The sequence below is a fragment of the Helianthus annuus genome, chromosome 13 (genome assembly GCF_002127325.2).
Source record: "Helianthus annuus cultivar XRQ/B chromosome 13, HanXRQr2.0-SUNRISE, whole genome shotgun sequence".
Taxonomy (NCBI): Eukaryota; Viridiplantae; Streptophyta; class Magnoliopsida; order Asterales; family Asteraceae; genus Helianthus; species Helianthus annuus.
In genome coordinates, this window is record NC_035445.2 from 127,095,503 (window position 1) to 127,122,188 (window position 26,686).

Genomic DNA, 26,686 nt, shown 5'->3' on the forward strand with positions numbered 1-26,686 from the left:
CGTATTTGGCACTCACTGACGACCAGAAGAAATTTTATGACTGTAAAGAGAAAGCTATGTCAATGATAACGATGGCAATGACACAATCTATACTTCATACATTCCGTAAGAAAAGTAGCTCAAAGGAATTGTGGGATAGTATGATCCAGCGAGCGATATGAAGGAAATGAAATGTATAAGAAGCGACGTCTCGAACGTTTGAAGACTCAGTTTGTTGTATTCAAGGCTTTAAGAAATGAATCATTTGATGACACAGTGAACCGATTTTATCATCTGTTGAGCGAACTTGATAGAAGTCAAGAGGGTATCTACACCGAATTTGAGAAGGTTGAGAAGTTTCTGAATTGTCTTTCCAGAGAATGGAATATGTACACTGCATTGATTAGAGAGGGTGTTCTCTATGAGGAGCTGTCTTTGGAAGAAGCTGTTCAGAAACTAGAAACTGAGGGGTTATGCTTGGAATATGGAAGATCAAGCATCTGATTTCGAGAAGATCCAAGATCCTCAGTTGTATGAGGCTTCGAAACCAACGGATAAGGGTAGTAATGGTGGTGTCGGTGTTGCTTTGTATTCGGAGAATGAAGGTCCTGCAAGTGAACACGCCTTTATAAGCAACAACGACAGTTCAGGTGGAACAACCAATTCCAATCAAGGGATGTACTCTTCTAGTGGAGCTCAGAAATCTCAAGGAACAAGCTTGAACATTCCTAAGATAGATGCAAGTTGTTTTAAGTTGATTGAAGAAAACATGAGTCTTTTGGCATCCTTCAAGACAGCCTACGAGAACTTCTGTCTTGGAAAACTCGTTGAATCGTCAAGTCTCGATGAGGAATTTGATCAAATAGATCAAGACGAAATGGAAGAACTTCATCTACAACTCAACATGGCACTCTTATTCCGTAGAGCGAAGAAGTTTCTGTTGAGAATGGGTAGGAAGTTCATAGGAGGTCAGACAAAGACTCGAATGGGAGTCGACATGTCAAAGTAAAATGTTACAACTGCGGTATCTACGGTCATTTCGCACGTGATTGTCGAAAGCCGAAAATGGAAAGATCTGACAACAATTCCCGAGGGAATAATTCAAGACCTCACAACAATGCATCAACTGCTACCTCTAACTCAAGTGCTCGTTCAAGTGGGTCTGAGAATCTTACACCTTCGACAAACAATGCTATGGTGGCTCAACCTCTGCAGAGTGTGACTGAGCCTTATGACTGGGGTTGTGCTTTGGAAGACATCTCAGGAGCTATTGTGTCACAAGCATTTATAGCTGAAATTGTGAACGAAGAAGTGTATGAAGAGGTTGTCGAAGAGACTAGTATTGAGGAGCTTGCGGTTGTAGCTGAGGTTTTGGGGGAAGAGTTGGATTCGGGGAATGTTGCTGAGAATGAAAATCCCTCGATTGAAGAGACTGTTGAAAAGTCAAACAAGATAGAAGATGGAGAAAAGGGAGAACGCTTTGAATTCAACATCTCCACAGCCGAAATGCAGCAATTTGCGGATGTAGAAGCTAAAAGGTTGGAAGAAGACTCCGTTGAAGACGAGGCTTGTGCATTCATGGCTGGCATTGAGGTAAAATCATCTTCTGTAGATAAGCGATGTGCTAGATGTGTTGAGTTTGTGACTAAGATTGATAGATATGCACTTCATAACACAAACTTAATTGCAGATTTAGAAAAATCCAGAGAACTCATTGCTGTTTTGTCTAATTCGGATAAAGAACACCGAATTAAGACAAAAGCGCTGAAAAATGATATCTCTGAATTTGAGAGACTTGTGGCTCAGGGAAATCTTCGAAATCAGGAATTAAAATCTGAACTTGAAATGAATCAAAATTGTGTTTTGGAAAAGAACAAAATCATTTTGGAAAAAGATAATCTGATTTTAGATTTGCGACGAAAGATTGAAAAGTTCAGGGATTCATCCGAAGTGATGAATTTCTGTATTAACAGCCAACGTCTCAAAGAATCTGAGGAAGAAATGTTCGGCATTGGTTATACTAAGGTGCCTCCTCCGGTAAACCATAATTATACATCGATGCCAAGCATTGATCCTAAATTGGCAAATTTTGTGCCAACGACCCCTCTGAGGGTTGAACCGCAAAGTGAGTCAGAATCTGAGCCAGATGAAGTTACTGACTCAGATCAGTCGAAGATGAGTGGAGTTTCAAAGAAAAATGAGGTGAATCTCGAAAACATTGAAAATTTGATAAGCAATAAGATTTTGGAAATTTTCGATCAAGTTCAAAATGTGAAGTCAAAACCAAAGTCACATGGGAAAACTAAAAGGGCTTTGAAAAATGTCCCTAAAACTGAGTTTGTAAAAGGAGAGGATTTTGTCAAAGAAGAAGTAAAAACCGAAACAGGTTCCAACTCTCAGTTTGTGAACCAAATTTTGAAGAATTCCACTAACGTCTCATTATCTTCGACCGATCATGAGGAACGTCCAAAAAATGCTACAAAAATTCGCAAATGCTATAAGTGTCGTGGGAAAGGACACTTAGCAGCAGACTGTCTAGATGACAAGGGTAAATCTGTTGTTGATCCTGATCAAAAGAAACCTTTTGTTGAAAAACCACAAAATGAAAAAGTTAATGTTGAAAAGAAAATTGGTAAAAATTAGAAGGTTGAGAAAAACAAAGTGATTAAACAAGAAGTAAAACCAGTTGTCAAACCAAATGTTAAATCACAACAACATCAGGATCAAGAGGACAAACCCGTTGTTATTAACCGTGGGGACAGATCAGAAAATGTATCTCAAAGACATGATACTCGTGAGAAAACCCCTCACAGACGACAAAATCATGTCACCTTTCAAGTAGTTGAGAATGACCAACGCTCTGGAGGTTCGAACAACAACTATGTTAGACCTCATGCACAGAACAGATTCGTGAATGACCGAAATGCGTCACCCCCCCCCCCCCCCGATTTCCAAATCAAAGACCGCATTCGGATAATCATCCACGATCATTCTCAAGACACGATGATGCTCCTAGATTTGGTAGGAATTTTGAGCCACCCAGGAATCAAAATACAGTTACCAAAACTATGGAAGCCGAGGTTATGGAAACTCTGGTTATACCAACAGATCGTCAACTCCGTATAATCCACGATTTACGGGGAATCATTCCAACAATTTCCGAAATGGAAGTGGTGGACACAGAGGCGATGATGGTTATTTCAAAGAGTTTTCTTATGTTGACGAATCGGGACGACCCAAGACCATCATGGCTTGGGTCCCACACTCTAACTAAATTTTCTTGTTGGGGAGTGTAGGAGCAGCTGAAGAGGGCTATCTATATTTGGTATATCGATAGTGGCTGTTCCAGACACATGACAGGAAATAAAGAGTTATTGAACAATTTTAAACAAATTCGTGGTGGTTATGTGAACTTTGCCGGTGAAAAGGGTGGATACATCACCGGTGAAGGCTCTGTGTCAAATGGAAAAATCACGCTGCATAAAGTGAACTACGTTGAAGAATTGAAGCATAACTTGATGTCGGTTTCTCAAATCTGTGATAACAAGTACACGATGTTGTTCACTAATAAAGATTGCTTCGTTTTGCGTCCGGGATTTGCTGTTCCTGAAGATTGGATCGTTATGAGGGCTCCAAGGGTGAATAACACATATGTCATGGACATGTGCCATTGGTTAACTCGTCTGCTCCAGTGACATGTCTACTTTCGAAGGCGACTGAAGATCAATCGTATCTCTGGCATAGGAGAATGGGCCACGTGCATCTGCGAAAAATGAACCACTTAGTGAAAAACAACTTAGTGTTGGGGGTTCCTTTACGTAGTTTCAATATGCACAACAAATGTGAATCATGTGAAAAAGGAAAAATCAAACGAAAGCCTCATAAACCGAAAACAGTTAACTCAATCCAAAAACCACTTGAATTGCTTCACATGGATCTTTTCGGCCCGATCCATGTTGCTAGCATTGGTGGGATGTCTTATTGCTTAGTTGTCACTGACGATTTCTCACGTTATTCATGGGTATTTTTCTTAAAAACAAAGGATCAAAATGCTAGTATTTTAAGAGACTTATTCAAACAACTTGAGAAAAATTATTCACTTCCTATTAAGAAAATCCGAAGTGACAACGGCACTGAGTTTAAAAATCATTATATGGATGAGTTATGTCGGGAAATGGGAATAGTTCATCAGTTTAGCGCTCCATATGTTCCTCAACAGAACGGAGTTGCAGAACGGAAGAATCGTACCCTGATTGAGGCGGCCCGCACTATGCTTTCTGAATCAAAATTGCCAATTTTCTTCTGGGCCGAGGCGGTAAACACTGCATGTTATGTGTTAAATCATGTGCTTACAGTCAAAAGAGAAGATAAAACATGTTATGAATTGCTTGAAAACAGGACACCGAACTTATCTGGTTTTCAACCTTTTGGGATTAAGTGTGTTATCAAACGCACCAAAGATACTCCTAAAATGGGGGAAGTTGGTGAAGTGGGATTCTTTTTGGGTTATGCCAATGGAACTCCAAACAAACGCATTTATAACATAAAGAAGCGAACAGTGGAGATCGTGTTTGATATTACTCCTTTGAGTTTCGATCCTCCACCGTCCGAATTCGGTCCCAAAAGTGGTTATGATTATGATAAATTATTTGATTCGTTTGATCTTCCTGATGTTTCAGAAGAAGATTCGGAGGTTGTATACACACAACTTGTGAACAAAGATGAAGTGGATGCGAGCTGGAGAGCAAGTATTCCTACTAATGTGTCTTCGAATGTTCCAGTCGCTGATTCTTCGACCGTAAATGATGTTGTTGCTGAGCAGATCCCCAATGCAGCTGCACAAACTACAAGTGGAGATCTATACGTTGACTTTTCAGCATATCCAAATGTTAATGCGTCTTCTGGTAATGATCAAGCTTCTAGTAGTGATGCAAATGCTGAGGGGGAGATTCAATCGAATTTGGGAAACAATCTTCAAGCTCCGGAAATCCCAGTTCCAAGAACAAATATTCATCATCCTGTTGATAATATTATTGGGAATCCAAATGCAGGAGTGCAAACGCGAATGAGTATTTCAGAGATGCAATGTCTGTTCTCTGCTATCAAGAAAGAAAAAATCTACAATCTTAGCCTGCATGAATGTTTTATCTCTCAGATAGAGCCGAAGAACTATCAAATGGCTCTGAAGGATAATTCTTGGTGTGAGGCGATGCAAGAAGAGTTAGCTCAGTTCGACAAGTTAAAGGTGTGGAATTTGGTCGATCTTCCAAAGGGCCAGCATGCAATAAACACGAAATGGGTTTTCAAGTGCAAGAAAGACGATAAGGGTGTCATTGTCAGAAACAAAGCACGGTTGGTTGTTCAAGGCTTTAATCAAGAGGAAGGGATTGATTATACCGAAGTTTATGCACCGGTGGCAAGACTGGAAGCTATTCGTTTGTTTCTAGCTTTTGCTGCACACATGCGCATCAAAGTCTATCAGTTGGACGTGAAAAGCGCCTTCCTTTACGGGAAATTGCATGAAACTGTGTATGTGTCCCAACCACCGGGTTTCGAAGCTCCTGGGTTAGACAACAAGGTCTATTTGTTGGACAAGGCTCTCTACGGTCTCCATCAGGCCCCTCGAGCATGGTACGAGACGTTGTCAAAGCATCTATTGGAGCATGGGTTCTCGCGTGGCACGATTGACTCCACACTGTTCATTTTGAAGAGAGGGGGAGATCAGAGACGAAAGTCATCGGGTAATTGTTGGATTTGTGAATATACAAGATTGGATCTTGAAGATTCGAGATGAAATGATCTCAGGCACTCAGTTGAAGACCTTGATCAAGATGGTGGATGTACATTTTCAAAGTCTGGTTTGTTATTAACTTATCGAACAAAACTTCATGTCTTTGCGGAATTTGAAGTTTTTGATGTTAGGCATTGGAAATCCGACATTTCGTTCTTCTACCGGTTAAGTTTGAAGATTAATGTATGGAGCGATATTCTTACATGTGGTTGTAGGTCGGTTCGCGTTAACTTGATTCGGGAGTAGTTTGAGGGGGAGGATCTGCAGTGTTTGATGTCGGATTCTTCGGGTTTCTCAAAGTGGCCATTTAAGTGATCCTCAGCAAGTCTTTAATTAGAAGGGTTGAAGATCGTTGTGCTCTACCTAAAAGATCAAGTCTCAGCTTAAGTTGAAAGCATGCATGATATCATCAGTCAAGGGGGAGTCTGTAAATGCAGTATCCGGTGATTGAAGATTATCGATGCCACACAGAACTGATGCAACAGTTAAGGGGGAGACACTGTTAAAGCACCGGTTCGATGACGAACATCAAACATTGCACTTGATTCAAGACATGAAGAACAAAATAGGGAGAAATATGTAGAAGATGAATCTCTTTATTGATGAATCAGTCATCACAGATTACACAAACCAAACGAGTATACATCATCTTCTACAAGCTGGTCTAGATCACAAAGATCTAATCCCTAGCTTTCTCTCACTAACACATAGTCTCTCTCTCTCTCTAGAATTCACACCAGGAGAATGAACAAGTTGGGAGAGGTGCACAAAGCTTCAAGAGTTGCCCTAATCTAAACAATACACACATATATATAGGCTAGGGACTAAACCCGGACAAAACACATTGTCCGGGATACAAAACAATACAATAATCCGAAACACTAGAAAGTCGTCCGGAATGCCTTCAGCAATTGATAATCTTCAATATCATTGACTTTAACTTGGACTTCTGCTTTGGTTGACACAGAACTGATAAGCGACAGTTACCCGGCAGGAACTGCACTTACAAATATCTTTCTTCATTATTATACACATAGCTGATGTTGTACCAGTATTTACTAAAGGGCATGTTCACATTCATAAACTCGAATGATTGATTACTCAAATCCCAACTGGTCGTATTGATAACGAGCAGTTTGTTATAAATTTGTTTGAAATTTAGTTCTGATGATGATAGATTTTTCAATGAGTTGAAGAGAAAGGTTACCTGAGGGTTTGAAACGAGTGGCCGGTGATGACTGCGAGTGTTCCGGTGACGGAGTGGTGGTGGCAAACGGACGGTAGTGAAGTGCAATCGTTGCCATATGATTCAGGGGAGATCGTTGACAGTGAGGTGGAACGGAGGATGATTCATCGGTGATGGTTGAGCAGAGGATGATTCGATCAGTGATGGTGGAGCGAAGTTTATGGTTCTAGTGATTTTGAGGAGCACACTTCAGAATCAAAACCCTAGATCTGATAACTTAATTGATATTCACGCTTTAATTTTGGGCGAGCGGGTAAACTTTTGATATTTCCGCTTAATTTTTTTTTCACTAAATTGTGACTATGTGACGGTGGCAAGCTGAATGTCCGTTAAAACGGTGGCAACTTACATAAAACGTTATATTTTTATATATTTGTCACCATTTTACGACCGTATTATATAAATTATTATTATTTTCGATATTTGAGATGTATTTGCTACGAATAATATTTTGGTTGAAAAATGGTAACTGATTTTGCTACCATTTTCTTTCAGTTGCAAATTTTGGTGACTATTGCCTAATTTTCTAGTAGTGTATTTAACAAGCGAAGACCTGATCCGGCTAGTTTGATGTGCCACTAAAAAGCACCAAGCTAACTTTACACAACCCACCCATTTTGCCAGCTCTAGTGCCTGTGCCCACCCATAAGATAGACAATAGCTGTTGCGTTTGCATTCCCACTAAACCCTTGCCAACCGATTGTCCAGCCGCCACATTGGTAGCCAAGATTATCGGCATGACTTCCAGCAACCAAAACCTTGGATGCTCTCTTGGGCAGGGGCAGAACCGGTTCACTTCCTTGTTTCCCGTTTTTCAACAGCACCAATGATTTCCTCACTGCCTCCCTCGCTATATCTCTGTGTGGCTATAATATGCAACGAAAATATAAATTACATAAAGTTAAGGAATCAGTTAGAAGTGAATAATTCACTGATAACTGACCTGGCTTCAAACCTCGTTAACCTTACTGAAATCAGCAATAGGGTTCTCAAACAGTCCCATTGTAAATTTGACTCGTAAAATTCTGCTCACAGCATCATCAATACGATCCATTAGGATAAATTTGTTTTTGACGAAATATTTAAGGTCATTAATGAACTCAATGTAATTATTCGGGACCATAACCTGTTTAAGAAATTCAATATAAAATTCGTATTTCATGAAACAAATACATTAATAATTCAAAACAATATACTAACCATATCGATGCCAGCTGTAATAAAACCCTGACAAGAAAACAAAAATAAAGTTCACTTTAAAAGAAAAGAAAAAAATTATTGGATGTAAAAATATATACCTTGAAATTAAGCTTGTCCTTGAGGTATCCAGTAATAAGATCGCGATTGGCATGCATTCTTTAACCGTTACAGCTGGAATACGACACCATGACTGTTGATACACCCTGGATACTTAGCAATTCATGCCGATTGGCCACGGTGTTATTTTCATCTATGCCGAGAGTCGTCCCACCGTCTGCCACAAAGTGCTTTGCACATGCAGCTACCTTGTCCCTGATGAATTATGATGATGGGTCATTTAAAATAAAGAAAATTTACATGCAAAACTATAGGTCTTAAGTAAAACTGGAACCAAAGGGACATACTTTCCAGCAACGTATGGGACACCGAGACGTGATCCTTTAGGAATTTCACCTTGCAACCATAGAATAACGTCGGTCATATTTTGAACAAGTTTGGAATCCTCACTGTAACTCTCGTAACATCAACCCCATCTTGGATCTCTGCAAACCTATAAAGAAATTTGCACAAGTTCAGATTTTTTGAAACAATATATTAACAGCAATATAAGTATTTCTTAATGTACTTACAACAATACAAGGGGCAAAAGCATATGGAATACCAGTTGCTCTAACTTCAGCTGCAGTGGCAGCACCAATTCTCTTCACAAGATCTTATGTCACAACTAGAACCGGATACAACGCCAAAGTAATATGTAAGTTTTACTAGAAATCGAATTTACCTGAGTTGCTTGAGACAAACGATCGATTTAGAAATCAAATTTATGTGAAGAAGATCTGAAACTGTTTTAGTCGCGATCGATTGAATTCAAATGTAGATCAGGTTTGTACCGCACTCCACCTTTTTTCTACACTACAAATACCAAGACTTGTAAGATTAAAGCCATTTTATACAATATATATGATGTAAATATTTTGAGTTCTCGCAATCTGTAACAAAACTTAGAAATAAATGCAATGAGACTTACCACATTGACCTTGTCGACAGTGTTGTCCAAGTACTCATCTGCCTTTTCACTAAGCCAATCCTCAAGCAAAGCATAAGGTTCACAATCTATTGAGATTAGAATTCAGATTAGGGTTTAAGGGACATAATAGAATGATGATGTTCTTGTTATTCGAATTGGTGAATCATATTGTTAATACATACATACATATATACTTGACGGTTAGATATGTAACCGCCACTACCTACAAAAATAAATATAACTACATTTATGTAACATAATAAATACATTATACTAACTATCATGTCTAGCTTATATTCCTTCTAATACCCTCCCTTAAGCTAGATAGCAGCAACATGTAGGAGTCCTTTGATACGGCTGAAGTCCTTTGGTTGCAGTGCTTTGGTTAGAATGTCTGTAGCTTGATCTTTCATTGTTTAGAACCTGACTTCAACTTCATCTTCCTTGACAAGATCTCGAATGAAATGATACTTCACTCTAATATGTTTGCTTTTTCCATGATAGACAGGATCTTTAGCTAGACAAATTGTGGATTTGTTATCACAGAAGATTAGAAGATTACTGGTGGGCAATCCATATTCATTTGAAGTTCTTTGAGAATTCCCTTTATCGAGAGTGCCTGACTGTAGGTCCGGCTAGGGGAGGATCTAGTCGCCTAATCCTTGTGTACAAACCAACCCGGTTCTGCGGAATCCAACTGAGATAGCAAACCGAGATAGAGATGGACAAGAACACGAGATACAAGACACGAATACCGTTTAACAATCGTATATTCAAACTGATAGAGTTTTGTTACAGAAATATATCATAAGAAATACAACCAAACTCTCAGTTCTCTCTGGTTCTCACACTTGTGTCCTCTGTGTGTGTTCTGTTTTCTCTTACTTGTGTTCTGTCTCAGCTTGCTGTTTATATAGGACTAGCATAACAACAACGACGAAACAAGTTGGTCCAGTCATTTGGGCCTGAAGAAGCCCAATAAACGACGAAATGGGTTGATGTCTCGGCGAAACACTCATCTCGGCGAAACACATACAAAGTCGACGAAACACTTCTGTTTCGTCGACATGTATTGAAACAGCAAGTGGGCTTCGGCTCAATTGAAAGTCCTGGCCCATGTGAAGTTTGATTGGCCCAATGATCATGCATGCTGTAGGTCCCTGTTTTGGGATCAAAACCGTGATTTTCATGATTATGTTCAAGACGGGAAGAGAATAGAGATGATAAACAAACAACTTTGTATTAATCCGGTAGTAAAACATTACAAATCGGCCCGATTACATGATAACCGAACTAATACCAAAGGAGTATACATCCGGGGAGAGACCAAGTGGTAATCTCTCTCGGTGAGGTCTCAAACTCTTACACTCTCTTGGTCTTGCAAATGACAAAGTGTTGGTATTTATACCCAACACAAGTTGTATGGTCGAAGGATCTAACTGATTGATCGATAGATCATCTGTCGATCATTCAGCTATCGAAAGATACACATATACCTCCAAGGATGACATATCCTTCGAGGTCCATCTTCATCTATCGATGGATATCTTTCGAGCTCATCGAAGGATATACACAATCCTTCGATGCCTTATCCTTCGACACCAAACATTATACAACCATAATTTGTCTAGCAAAACCCACACGGTCAACCAAATAACCCTCTCGTTTGACCACTTCAAACGAGCGGGTCTATACACGTTTGTTTGACCGTTTCACTAACTATTACAAATTCAGCGTACAATAATAACTAATCTATTCGACAAGCATCGGACACAAAATCTGCATCAACAAATCCCCCCTTGTCCGTTGTTGTCGAATGCTGAAAATGCAACTGCAATCGATCTTCAGTCAAGTATTCGTATTCATCTTCTCTGTGTTAACAAATTCCCCCTTGACCGATGATCCAGGTAAGTAGTATCTTGATGCTCCTTGTATAATATTTCCCCCTCAAAGTACGCGTATCCGTGTTGAGTGTTATGCAATTTCCTCAAAAGGCTCAATTGACCGATCTTCCGCTGATCTTCCAATACTCCAACCGGCATTTGATAAGGGTTCCATTCTTTAACAACTGCATCAAGTCTTGATCTTCAAGCATACTACATTGATAGAGATTTCTGGTGAACTGTCTTCTGTAAACCGTCTTTGTGGAATCGACCAAGTAATGCACTTTAATCTTCGGCATCAACACTCATGAAAGTCAGCTAGACCAAGTGTATCCCTTGCAAGCTCAACCAAACGGCACGCTTAGTTGAACTACATCCAGATCTCATTGTCTCGCCTTTGTGAAGTTGACCACGTAATGCACTACGGATCTTCAGCATCAGTACTCAGGAAGTCAGCTTGACCAAGTACATCGTTTGCAAACTCAACGAATTGAGTTACCCCCAGATCCCTGTAAAATCCCAAAGAAACATCAAACCCAAAACCGAATCCTGCAGGTCTTCAGCCTTGAACTATCAACTTCCATAAAGATTCCCCAGGTCTTCAGTAAACAGCGCTTTGACACTACTGTCGACTTTAGATACCTGTATGTTTCCGTGCAAAACTCTTCACGCTGGCTGGAGAATTAATTAAAATCCTCAAATATGTGTCTGTGCAAAACATTCCACGCAGAACCGTTTGTATCACCAGAAAATCACAAACTCTACCACCTATGATTGCGTTTAGAAATTTACCGAAGAAATTCAACATATGAAAATTTTTATCCCCCCATTTCTTTGGTAAAATCTCTAAACCTTAACAGATTCTTTCCACTTCAAAGAAAACTGTCGTCAATTTCACGTAACAAATTCTATCCACTGAGTAGAATTTATCTTCAAATGTTCACCAATTCCCTCCACTGAGCGGAACTGTCATCAATCTTCATTGAATGTTCTCGGTTCCGAAAATTCACGAAAACGACTTTCTTCTTTGCATATTCTAGTTGAATAAGAACGTCCCCTAGTACCCCGTATGATCCGACTTGTATCCCTCCAAAGACTTTGTGAACTCGTTAGGACCGGTATTGGCATTCTAGGTTCATTCATTCGTTACCAAATGCGAGAATATGACAATAAACAAAAATATTTCTTCGTTGCATATTCTAGTTGATAAAGAAATTTCGCCTAGTACCCCGTAGGATCCGACTTGTATCCCTCCAAAAACTTTGTGAACTCGTTAGGACCGGTATTGACGTTCTAGGTTCATACGTTCGTTTTCAAATGCGAGAATATGACAATAAACAAAATGCTTTCGAACATTTACGAATAACCGGTAACAATCATAAATATTGACGTGCGGAAGCGAACATACCGTGTTGTTTTTGGCCCATAGTAGTCACGTCACCATTTTTGACATTTTCATCGGTAACCGTGACTACCCCACATTTTTCAACAATCAAGTTTTCATCATCTCTTGTTTTCATCATGCCGCATCATCCCGCGTGCTCCCAAATTCGTACGAATTTGACGTTGACATGTAGAAGCGCGGTTCAAATAAATTTTGCGGACACCCGACCCCTATCTGCATCAAAAACATTTGTTCCAATGGATTCTTTTTTTTTTTTAACATTTGCCCAAAATTTCACACCAAATGGGCCCAATAGAAAAACCTAGCAAAATATAACTTTAGGCGCTAGATTTTCATTTTGTAGATCCACCAAATAAGTAATAGATGCCGCCGGTTGCCCACATTAGAGACATCTTGACTCACTAAAACCCCAGTTGCTTCATCAAGTCAACCAACGTCCATAATACAAGTGGGCACAAAGGAATAATTTATTGAAAATATTATGACAATGATTGGGCTCATCACACTACTCTAGCCCATGCACATGTTCATAATAATTCAACAAATTGGGTGGGGCCAAGAAACATAAAGGAAAGTTTGGTGACCCAAGATATACACCATTTTCCAATTACCCAAATACCCATGAAGCCCATATGTTAAACCTTTCTTGAACAATTTGGCCCACATCCAAAAACTTTAATTCTGATGACAAAAATATCGATCAAAACCTAGACTCAAAAGTGCCAGCCACCAACATCATCTTCTAGGTCTCTCTCTCCTGCAATATTAGTGCAGCCGCCAACTCAAATCAAAACCCAAAAAAAAAGTGCAGCCGCTATTCTTCATGTCGGTGAACAACAGCAGCAGCTCTTTCTCTCTCTCTTCGAAACATCTAGATCTCTCGTTTAACAAATTTCTTCGAAACATGCTTGATCTTTCGATACACAGCAACCTGATCTTTTTCATCTTTCAAAATTGTTGAACCCTCAAATGAGTTCCAGATCTGGATCCTTCGACATCTGTTTTGATCTTTCGATCCAGATATCTTTCGAAAACTGGTATCTTTCGATGTTGTTGAAGATTGAGGATGACTCTTCGAGATCTGTCTGATCTTTCGAAGCTGTTGAGATGATGAACCTTCGAAATTTGTTGATCTTTCAAAGATGAATCATTTCGAAGTTGTTGAGAATGATGACCCTTCGAAATCTGTTGATCCTTCGACAAGAAAAGATGACCCTTCGAAAGAACTGATGATCCTTCGAAAAATGGAAGGATGACCCTTCGATAGAACTGATGATCCTTCGAAAAATGGAAGGAAACTGACTGACCTTTCGAAGTTGTTGAAGGGTGAGGATGATCTTTCGAAATATGAAGCTGCCAAGAACATCAAGAACACAGCCTCTGTGTAATTTTGCAAATTTGGCGAAAACACTTTGTATACAGTTTTTGATGATGATAACTTGAATGTTTAGGTGAAAAACATAAAACCCAACACTCGTTTCAGCACAGATCTGAATATTCGGGCCCAGATCTGAGTTTTTCTTGATTTTCACCTTTTTTACATCTTGAACAAAAAGCACAAAAATCACAAATCTAGAGCACATGTGACTTAGTAAACGGTTAGATTTACTAAATCGGGCACCATGGCTCTCATACCAATTGTAGGTCCCTGTTTCGGGATCAAAACCGTGATTTTCATGATAATGTTCAAGACGGGAAGAGATTAGAGATGATAAACAAACAACTTTGTATTAATCCGGTAGTAAAACATTACAAATCGGCCCGATTACATGATAACCGAACTAATACCAAAGGAGTATACATCCGGGGAGAGACCAAGTGGTGATCTCTCCCGGTGAGGTCTCAAACCTCCTCTCAAACTCTTACACTCTCTTGGTCTTGCAAATGACAAAGTGTTGGTATTTATACCCAACACAGGTTGTATGGTCGAAGGATCTAACTGATTGATCGATAGATCATCTGTCGATCATTCAGCTATCGAAAGATACACATATACCTCGAAGGATGACATATCCTTCGAGGTCCATCTTCATCTATCGATGGATATCTTTCGAGCTCATCGAAGGATATACACAATCCTTCGATGCCTTATCCTTCGACACCAAACATTATACAACCATAATTTGTCTAGCAAAACCCACACGGTCAACCAAATAACCCTCTCGTTTGACCACTTCAAACGAGCGGGTCTATACACGTTTGTTTGACCGTTTCACTAACTATTACAAATTCAGCGTACAATAATAACTAATCTATTCGACAAGCATCAGACACAAAATCTGCATCAACACATGCACGTACACGATTCAATCTGTTTCATATCTTTGAAGTTTAGTCAAAGTTGTGAGATCATCATGACATCATCATGATGATGTCATGATGATGTGTTGGCGGGATTGGTTCGCGGCTCTCCGTGCTTCGCGTGTCGAACTCTGGGGCGCACGGCGGAGGAATGTCGTGACGTCGGGCTTGAGCCGGACCTAACCGTGTCGAACCGAACCGAGTCGTGCCGAATCGAGTCTCACCGAACCGAGTCGCGTCCACATAATATGTATCAACACTGACATCCAGCCATTGATAATGCTATATATTCAGCTTCGGTTGAAGATAAGGCAACAACCTTTTGTTTTTTAGATTGTCATGCAATTGCTCCTCTTCCTAAATGAAATACATATCCTGAGGTACTTTTACTATCATCTACATTCCCAGCATAATCACTCTCACTATAACCAACCAATTTCCCTTTACTTCCCTTATAGTAGATGATTCCATGGTTTATTGTCTCTTTTATGTACCTTAAAATTCTTTTCCCGGCTTCCAAGTGACTTTTCTTCGATTTCTCCATAAATCGGCTAATCTTACTAACAGCAAACATTATATCAGGCCGTGTATTCTTCAAGTACATAAGACATCCCACTAGGCTTCTATATAAATTCTGATCCACTTCATCTTCAGGATCGTTCTTGGATAATCGCTGACCATATTCGATAGGAGTAGAGATTATATTACACCTTTCCATATTGAATTTTTTTAGAAAACCCTTTGCATATTTCTGCTGTGATAATGTGATATTTCCACCTTCATACTTGACCACCATGCCTAAGAAATAGTGCAGAATTCCCAGGTCAGTCATCTCGAATTCTTTCTTCATTGAATCTTTGAGTTGGTTTATCATGTTTAGTGAATCTTTGAGTTGGTTTACCATGCTCGAAGTTTTTGTGTTCTTAATAAACAGTGTATGTTCATATACACATTTCTTGAACCCATTTGAGCAAAAAAATTTATCTATCCTGCTGTACCATGCCCTTGGGGCTTGTTTTAGCCCATATAGGGCTTTCTTGAGATGGCATACCTTTCGTTCTTCTCCCATTTTAATATATCCCTCCGGTTGTTTGGTATGTCACACCCTGACTTTTGCGGAAGCGTGGTTATTTGGTGCGACTTCTTAATACCATAGCAAACAATCATAACAATGCTATATGATAAAAACACAAGATGTTTATCCATTGAAAGAATTTAGAAAATACCACAATACCATTTTCTAAAAACATCAATACCAAATTAAGTTACAAACCATGACATGTTCAAAAGAGTTCATAAAGACTCAACAAAAGTACTTAAATAAAACCTGAGTTTAGAATCATGTATCCCGTCCAGTATTAGGATACACCCTCTAAACTCAACAACCATGGATAACATCTTTTATTTCACTACGCAGCTTGAAGACACATGCATACACTGCCAGATCCACTAGTTCCCTGAAATACATGTAGTTTGAAAAATCAACAAAATTTAAGCGAGTTCATGTGTATGTGAGTATGTATAAACCTTTGTAAACAGTGAATTTATATATGTCCCGGTATGATTGCAAACAAGGAAAAGATCACCAATGGTTTGAAAGGCCACTGATATGTGTGACGGTGTAGGAAGACTCAAACCTAGCAAGTTGTACCGGGCTTCTGGCCGGAAGACATAGTCACCACTATGGGCCGCTCCGGCCTCATGGGTGTGGGCTCGGTACACCCAGATAGATCTATCACTCATGCCCCACGGTCCTGATACGAGGATTAATGGTCCCAAGTATCCGCCTACCCTATCACATGATCTATGGTTCTTTCCTAGGATAATCATACCCATAGTATTGTAAGTAATCCTTTGTAACATGTATTTCACCCCCGAAGTAAATAAACAAAATTGTTTAAAGAAAAGGGGGACATGAACTCACAGTAATCACGACTACCTACAGTGTACTAACGTCTATTAGACGAACGGGCCGTGCCTTGGCTTAGAGTTTAATGTTTTTGAGTTATGTTCTTATGTCTCCGAATATTATTCCAAGTTACAAATATTTGTTAAAATGATAACTATTTTAACTTTAAATTATATTTGGTTTTGGAATAATTGTTTAATCAATATTTTTGTATTAATACTTCTCAAGTATTTTAACTTCGTATTTTCCTTCCTAAGGATGGGGGTATCTTATACATGTATATTTGTAGTTCTGAAGATATATTTTTAAGTTCCACTTAGAAAATATATATAACTTATTTGTCAAAAATAATGTATTCCCAAGAAATTATATATCTTTTAAATATACTGGGAAAATATATATTTTTATCTTCCAAAAATAATATATTTTCTTTTTGTCGCAAATAGGATATACTTGGTAATATTATAAAAATCATATTTTCATTCCTCTCGTTTCGAAAATAAAATATACCAAAAATATATTGTAACAGTATTTTTTTGGAATATCCCATAAGTTACGTTTTTGCGTTCAGTTTCACAATATCAAGTATGTAACTTGAATATTTATTCCTTGTGGTTCTTGGTATTATTTTGGAGTTGTAATTTCCATGGTATTTGTTTAGTTATATAATTTTACCCTAAAATAACATAACTATTCCACAAAGTATACAAGTGTTCACGCAAGTGTCTTAATATATATTCTAAATATATATTTATCCATTTTTATTTACAAAACCAACCTCCAATACTTTGTATTTTTGTAACAAAACCTATGGTAAGTTTATATTGAAAAACAAAGTTAAAAGCATACCTATAAACACTTGTTAGAAAATATTTTCTAAGTGTTGGAATTTTTTGAAAATTTTGCCATAGTTTCCTTTGTAAATGGAGGTGTCCATGCTATTTAGCATATCATTTTCTTTTCAAAAATCATCCAAACAATCAACAACAATTCACTAATCATCTTACACTTACTAAGTGCAAAAACTATATATTTTACATAATAACATGAACTTGATTTTTCACAAAAATGTGTAGTAACTTGGAAAAGTATTTAGTAGCCTTTGTTACCCTCCAAAATATATTTACTACTTGGTAAACTTCATTCTTGAGGATTTTAGACGTTTACAACTTGTAAACACAATTTGCAAAAATGTTTATTTATAACATCTTTTTGTTTCTCTAGTGTTTATACACTTGTTTTTCCACTAAAAATGATGTAAGTTTAAGTAAAAGCTATGATCTTCCAAAAATCATATTTTAAACTTGGTTTTCATTGAAAATCATTCATAAATCTTGGACCTATAAGTTTACTAGTTCACTTGGTTTATTACTTTAGAAGAAAATCATTTCATTATTAAGTTCATGTCTTAATAAGAAGATGATCATTTTATGTAAACACATAATCACCTCTTATCTTGTTAGATCATGTTTTTAATCATAATCTAACAAGTTTCATATGATGATCAACATCATATTACCAAGAAATCAACAAGCAATCATCAACATATACAAAACAACATCATACAAACAATATCTCATCATATTTCATCTTTATGTTTCAAGATTCAAGTTCAAGTCTTTTAGTGTTCTTGTGTTAATCATCAAACAACAACTTTTAACCACTAAAAATATGAAGTAAACAAGGGTTTATAAGGATCTTACAACTAGCTTAAAGCTAGGGAAGAACAATGTTGAAGGTGTGGTGGATAAAAGCAGACGAATGAGGTCCTTCAAGTTCCGTGAGTACCGAGCTTCGTTAGTGACCTCGATACACCTTGAGTTGCACTTGGAATGCTTGAGATTGAATGAAGAATGATGGTTGGGTGGGGTGTTGTTCTCGGCCGTGGACAAGAAGGAGAGGGAGAGGAAGTGTTGTGGTGATGAGTGAAGATGATGAGTTTACTTATAATCATAAGCTTATTAACCAAAGATCCTAATGCTCCCTCAAGTACAAACACCATCTAATCCAATCTTTTAGGAAGATTTAAAGAGATTTTGGAAGATTATGAATCTTGTAAGGATTTTTAGGTGGGGCCATCACCTTGGCTGATTACTTACATGGGGGAGGGGTCTAGATGTAAATATTAACCAACTACTTAGATTATAAATCAACATCAAGTGTTAAGTGTTTAGTTGGTGTAGTTAGTTGTTAGATATTTTAGTGGGTGTTAGGGTGTTCGGGAACCATAACTAGCTCAGAAAAAGTAAAACAATGTTTTTAGCAATATTTTAGTGTTCCGGGTAATGTCCGGTTGTCCGGTTAGATACGGATCCGTTAAAGTGCTAAGTTATACCGTATAGTGTCATTTTTGTAACTTTTTGTGACACTTTCAATTCCCGACACTTAGGAAAGCATACAGGACCATTCTGACATATTTTTGCATGCTACTAGCATGTTAAAATGCTGAATTTTGATGATTAATGCAGAATTCTGCACTTTGAGTGGGTTTTAGGCACTTTCCGGCACTTAAACTATCACCTAGTGATGCAGTTTTATGGTCCTAACTTCCCTACACTCCATACTAGTGTAGTACCATGTCTCTGGCCCATACTGGGTTTCAAATCACTGTCTGTCTATGTACTGGCACTGTGAGTATGTTTCTGAGTTATGTGCTAACTGTGCTATCTGTGCTTTGTGCATCATGTATGTCACTAAAATCTGTATGTAATAAATGGTGTGACGGTATGAAATGTGATGCACATGTATATATGATACAGAAATCATAAAGCAGTTTACGTCATCAGTTGTAATTAAGCAAAGTCATTAAGCACAAATTTAATATTAATTAATTGTACGGATACCTGTAGTTATGAGGGTTGTCACACGGTATATACCTATTCACTTAGATTTCCATTTAAAAACGCCGTTTTAACATCCATTTGATATAGATGCCAACCATTCCATGCTGCTAAGGCCAATATTAGTCTGACTGTATCAAACCGTATATCAGGTGCGAAGACATCTTGATAATCCACTCCATATTTTGATTCTAACCCTTTGCCACTAATCTCGCTTTTTACTTACTCACATTTCCATGCTCATCATATTTTGATTTATAAATCCATTTAACCCCAATGGGTTTTTGATCTTTTTGAGGATCAACCAATTCCTAGGTTTCACTTCTTTGAATTGACTCCATTTCCTTGTCCATTGCTTCTCTCTACTTGTTATCTTTATGAGCTTCTCTATACGCGGTAGGGTATGCATTGGCATATAACACGAAATTTGCTGCATCTCCAGTTGAAAATTGATCATTATATAAGTCATCAACTTGTTCCTGTGTAAGTGGTTCCGAATCAACATATACATCTGTGAGACTTGGTGTTCTTAATTCAGCATTTTCATTTTCTGATAACGATGATGAGTCTTCTTCTTCATGATCATTGTCATGTCCTACTGTTTCTTCATCACTTAACATGTTATCACCTTGATCATTATTTTGAGATGTAGTGTTATTATCTTGAACAGTTGTTTCCTTCTCCAGACTTGCAACAAGTGTATCTGGAAAAATTAATTAAATTTAATTAAATGCTTGTTTCATTCTCATGTCTTTCTGTTCTTTCCTAGTCCTTACCTTCATCAAAAATTACATCTCTACTGATGATGGTCTTGTTGGTTATCGGATTATATAGCTTATAAGCTTTGCTGTTTTCGCTATAACCTATCAAGATTGCTTTCTCCGTTTTATAATCCAATTTTCCACGATGTTGCTTAGGAACATGAGAGTATGCCACACATCCAAAAATCCTTAAATGAGCGTCATTTGGTTTTCTTCAACTCCATGCTTCTTGGGGAGTTATGTTCTGTACCCCTTTAGTAGTTGCTCGATTTAAGAGGTATGTTGCACAAGATACCGCTTCTACCTTGTAGGTATGTGATAGTCTTTTCATTTTCAACATGCTTCTGCTTAGTTCCATGAGAGTTCTATTTTTTCGTTCAGCAACTCCATTCTGTTGGGGTGTATAGCTCGTAGTAAGTTGATGACGAATTCCATTATCTTTAAGGAAGTTTTGAAACTCATGACTGCAATATTCTCCTCCTCTATCTGAACGTATTACCTTTATCTTGAATTCTGCTTGATTTTCTACTAACCTTTTGAAATTCTTGAACTGTGTTAATGCATCTGATTTTAACTTTAAGATATAAACCCAAGTTTTCCTCGAGAAATCATCTATGAAGGCGATGAAGTATCTAAATCCACCTATGGACATGTTTCTCATCGGCCCACATATATCAGAGTGTATGAGTTGCAGTGGCTTAATTGCATGCCATGTTGCTTGTTTAGGGAATGACTTTCGAGCATGTTTTCCAAACAGACACCCGTCACAAACACTCTGTGATGATTTGGATGCAGTTTTTTTAAAACTTTTACGACTCCTTTTTCTCCCATGTTGTGTAGTGTCTCGAAGTTTATATGACCATATCGTCGGTGCCATAATACCGAGATATCTTGAGTCATTATATTGCAAACGCGTGGAGTTACATCGTAGTTTAGATTTAAAGGAAACATTTTGTTTCCAGTCATTCTAATTGTTCCCATGTGCTTTCCCGTTGGATCTTTGATGACACACTCCTGATTGTGAAAGTTTACTTCGTATCCTTTTTGTACAAGTTGTCCCAAGCTTAATAGATTATGTTTTAGGCCTTCAACATAGAAGACGTTGGGTACTCTTTTCTCTACTCCTCTCACTTTAATGGCTAGATCACCACTTCCTAATACAATGAGCCTCTTGTTGTCTCTGGTTCTTAGTTCTTTCTTTCTGATTCATTTAGAGTAATAAACAGACTCTTGTTCCCGGTCATATGATTGCTACATCCACTATCTAAATACCAGCAATCCCCTTTGGTTATCTCTTCTACGTTAAAAATCATAAATAGGGTTTCATCGTTTCCCTCTTCCGTCTCATCTTCATGTAATAGAGCACTATTACTTTTATCACTTTCTTCTCCTTTTTTGACAAAAACGTCCCGTATGTCCCGGTTTTTGACAATTATAACAGCGGATCTGTCCACTAAATCTTCCTCTTCCTCTGCTTCTTCCTTTTCCAGTAAAATCATGATCTAAAGAATCTTGATGGATTCTGATTTTGGCTTTGTATTTGAAGCACTGGTTCCATGGGTACATCATCTTACTGCTTCAACCTTAATTCATGAGACTGTAAGATCCCAAGTAATTCTTCCGTGCACATGACTGTTACGTCCTTTGATTCTTCTATGGCTACTAGAACCGATTGGTATTTCCTTGTTAAACTACGAAGAATTTTTTCAACTATTCGTTGTTCTGTGATGTTTTCTTCATTTAATCCTAATGTAGGTCCCTTTTTGTCGGATGACGAACCTCAAACCTTGTTATACTAACCCACTAGCGAGTGCGGAATCCAAGCTAGCGAGCAAACCGGGATTAAGCAAGTATACACACAACACACAAGGGTTCACCGATTAACACAACTTGTATTAATGCAAATGAAGGTTTCAGTTACAAGCACAATGTTTACAAATCTAACTTGTAAACTCTCAAAGTGTGTGTGTTTCGGAAGATGCTCTCAAGAACTCTCTCTCTTTCGGTGTGTGCACCTATGTAAACTCTCAGAACTCTCTCTCTCAGGTGTGTGTGTCTATGTGCATCTATCTTATCCGAAACACAGTGCATGGGTATATATACCCAGCACAGGTTGTCATGGTCGAAGGATTCGATAGATGGTCCGAAGGATCATCTTTCGAATATAATGCTTTCGAAGGATCAGCAAGGACCTCGAAAGATTGTCTTTCGAGGTCTATCTATCGAAGCATATCTTTCGAGGTGATCGAAGGATCTACATTATCCTTCGATCACTCATCCTTCGAGCCAGACAAATGACAACCAATAACTAACTGTTGACTGAGTCAAACCAGGAGGACGGTTGACTTGGTCAACTTACAAGACTGACAAGGACATCGTTTACATCGAGACCGAATACAGACAAAGTACAGACACAAGTGCACCAACAAACTCCCCCTTGGCTGTAGCTTTGTCTTTATCTTCTATAGTTGTAGACTCGTCTCGAACTTCGACGGTCTTTGGTCTTCGAGTTCTCAAAACTCGGATGTCCTTTCAAGTCTTCAAAGTCGGAGGATCTTCAAAGTCTTCACGTCTTGAAAGCAGAGAGTGTATCAACAAACTACCCGTGTCATGTAGGAAGTGTGTTGACAAACTCCCCCTTAACATAAGCTCCCCCTTGAGTTATGCTCGTGAATAACTTGATCTTTATGAAGTGAGATCCTTGTGGTGTTGATGATGGCCAGCGGCAACTCGATCATCTTCATCTTTTGAGCGCCTTCTCGTCGTGTCTTCATTCCAAAGCGTGTCATCGACCATGTTCTCCTAGCCTTTAGAATCTGCACATGCAAGAAATCTAAACACGTAATGAGAACAACTGCTTGGAATAGTTAGTATAACCAAATGACACACGAATGACCATGTCGTAATCAAACACCGTCCGACAATTTGAAAGTTTAATAAATTTGTCAATTTTTAGTCCTTAACTTTCAAACATGCAAATTTTGACCGTTTATGAAGATTTAGTCAGTTCGGTTTTCAGTCAGGTTTCAGGCAACGAAGACTCGAGCTCCAACATCGTACGATCGAAAATAAAGCAGAAATAAAATCTTTTTGGCTTTTATAAAGTTTATATTAAAACACGGATTTTAGGCGTGTTTTTGAAATTAAAAGACAATAATTTAAAATCCTTTGAGTGTTATCAAACGACATCACCGCTAATGTCGTGCTGATATGCACCAAACGACTAAACTTGTTTAAAAGAAAAACAATAAAAGTTAAGCAGTAAATAAATATATACAGACATTCCTTTTTTTTTTTGCGAGTTTCGAGGGTAAGAGAATCATATCAGTGTACGGTCATGCCAAAATACTCTTGTTGTTCAGTTAGTTAACATTAAGATAAGCATCCTATAACAATTATCGGTATTGTTGTCCACTTAAGCTCAACTTATCAGATGTAATCATGGCTAGGGGATACGTTAAGGTATGATTTATACTTACCGACCGGTGTTCATCCACATCACGACACATTCCCGTATCAAGGTATGCACGAGAGTTCATCTTACCGGTGAGTATACCGATTATCATCTGTTTGACCGTATAAATTGTGAGATACTCACTTATTTTGATTTGAAAACAAGCCCTTTGTGATATAATCACTTATTGATGAGGAACTTGATTTTCATATGCATGAGGGCACAGGTGCAAGTCCGTGAACAGGTCAGTACTTCCGTACAGCAGAGAGACGAACTTGACACCCGGATAAATGTGATATTTTATCACTTATTTGATATGGACATGTGATTGTTTATCACTTATTGAGGTCGAATGCAGTATGAAATATGTACACGTATGTATAGTATCATGGAAGTTCTAGACTTGCGTCCCCGTTATTTTTCGGTAAAAGATACAACCATGATACCCAGATGATAAGCAGCATAAAGACCGAATATCTCAGAACCTCGGCAATCTATCAAACGAAATTTCGGTACTAAGACCATATGCCAATGAATGGTTCCCACCTGGTCTTCAGTCGATTAAGATTTATATCACCCTGCACACTTTAAAATGATTGTGAGCCTACCGATACATCTTATATAGAGCTGCTTATCGTTTTTCATTTAAGGTTTAAAGAGGTTTGGATAGACCACTGATGTACTATCATTTTCTCTTTTGCTCGCCAGGAAACTCATTTTTGTTTTTCTATTGTTTTTGTGTTTTTGAAATTTTTCGATGTTTTTGGATTTTCAGATTTTTGGATTTACTCCCCCTAAAATCAATAAACTAAGACAAATTTAAAACACAAAGGTATTTACAAAAATGATTTTCCGATGTTGGTTTACTCTTGTGCTTGACCTTAATGCCGTTTACCAAAATTAAGTTTTATCAGAAAAGATTTAACAAATTTTGGAAAAGTGAGTTGGCATGTCGGTAAGCGGTGCGGACCATGACAACATTGATGAATTTCATATTGAAACAATCACGTGTGAGGTGATATTCGAGATCAATGTGTCAGGTCAAAGAGTGCTGATCGAGATAATAATAATTCACAAAGTAGCTTAAATATCGACAAGTATAGGAGAGATTAAGAATTTAAAGGCGTATCCTGCAACTGTTCCGTGCATTGCAAGGAATCTAAGCACTCTCCCAACTGGATATCCACCCGGTGTGGACTTCAAAGTCGAATTTGCAACTACTGAAAAATCTCTTGACAGCAACAAGCTCATAAACCTCCGGGTCCGGCTGGTCTTCCACATTTCACCAGCGAAGGTCTTTGACTTTCTCTTTCAGAAATGGTGTGCGGATGTTCAATCCACGCCAAGGCATCGACACACATTTCACTTCATTCGTTCCTGTGGACCCGATCAAAAACCATAATGACCAAATTTTGACACGTTCTTCATTTGGTCGAATTTTGCAACTTCATTCATCCAAATTTTCTTTTTCTTTCCTCTCTCTCCATCAAAGGCAACAATTTCTTCTGTCGCCTATCTTGTGCAAGGACATTCCACTATCAACAATCCTAAGACTATCAATAGTTCCTCCTGGAACTTCCTGCACACTCACTCAGAGATTAGTTGGAGAGTGGGACCCAAGCCATTGTGGTCTTGGGTCTTCCATTTTCATCAATGACAATAACTTCTTGTCTTTGATGGTTTGTAAATTGTGATGGTCCCCCTGATGCATTAACCGTTTTTGGTTTCCAGTTCTGTTTTGTTTTATCAGTGTCATTCTTTAAAATTTTAATTTCATTACAGTTTGAAGTTTTTGAATTTGCTGATTTTACAGAAACAGATTGTTTTTGAACCACATCGGTTTTAATTGCTTTTTCAATCTTTTTGACCTGTTGGCGTTTCTGCTTCTTTTCCCTTTCTTTTACAAGGCGGGGATCTTGTCTGACAGAAGCAGATCGCTTACGGTCATTGTGATCACGGGGAGCATCAACCTTTTCTTTCTGCTTATGAAGATAAGGGCAATTTCGAATTATATGCCCAATGGTTCCACACTCAAAACATGATCTTCATTCAACATACCCCGAAGAATCATGCGTTCTCTTAGCCGATGATGTTGAACCTTGTGAACCCGAGGTACTAGGCTGTGGACTGTTTTGTTCATTTCTTTTCAAAACAGTAGCTTTCTTGACAAAATCTAAGTTAGATTTATTTTCAAACGTTTCAATTTTATCCGTTCCCGTCGATTTCACAAAGTTAACATTTTTCTTCTTCTTTTGATTCGGCTTCTTCTGGACTTGAGCCGGTGCCTTTCCTTTGGGCTTGGTGTGGTTTTGCTGTTTTGGTATTGCTGGTAATTTCTTGTTGCCAAATTGTTTTCGAACTTCAGCCTTTGGGATTGGAGGACACTGTGTAACTGTAACATGTGGTCCTTTCTTCCCCAAAAACTTACTTGTCGAATTTTCAAAGACTTTACTGATTAAGGATTGATTAACGTTCTTAATAGGAAAATCTTTGTCTGAGTAAATTTTATCATCACCAACCAAAGTGTACAGCAAGGTCACACTCTCCGACTCCTTCTCAGACGAGGACTCAGTTGCAACAGTCTTAGCGGGTTTGACAGGGGGATCACACAGAATGTGATTCTCAAGAGGTATGTCCTCATTTTTGACTACCGCATCAGACTTTGCTGGAGCAGCATCATCAGATTCATCATCTGAAGAATCAGCATCCTCAACTTCAACTGGAGGATCCTGTTTCTGTTCAGCAGTTACAGATGTATCTGCTGACACATTTGAATCTGAGGATACTTCTTTCTGGTATCCGAGTCCTGCTGCAAACTCCTTCACATCAAGAGGAACAGATGGTTCGAAGAACACTCTATCCTCCTCATCAGGCATGGCATCATAATTGT

General features: G+C 38.3%; 1 long non-coding RNA gene and 1 other non-coding gene across 2 annotated transcripts in view; both read right to left on the bottom strand.

Annotated features, from left to right (window-relative positions):
* Positions 1-7,642: 7,642 nt before the first annotated feature.
* The window catches only part of LOC110899315, a 35,644-nt gene continuing 16,600 nt past the window's right edge, over positions 7,643-26,686 (bottom strand). Inside the window, exons 12-13 of the transcript XR_004877607.1 lie at positions 7,960-8,142; positions 7,643-7,882 (exon numbers count right to left, since the gene is read on the bottom strand). This is a non-coding gene — a transcript (beta-glucosidase BoGH3B). The remainder of the gene's footprint in view (positions 7,883-7,959; positions 8,143-26,686) is intronic.
* On the bottom strand, positions 8,372-9,332 carry LOC110899337. Its single transcript, XR_002570165.2, has 5 exons — positions 9,244-9,332; positions 8,998-9,123; positions 8,846-8,917; positions 8,621-8,766; positions 8,372-8,528 (listed from the first exon to the last, which is right to left on the bottom strand). It is a non-coding gene; the product is annotated as an uncharacterized LOC110899337 (long non-coding RNA).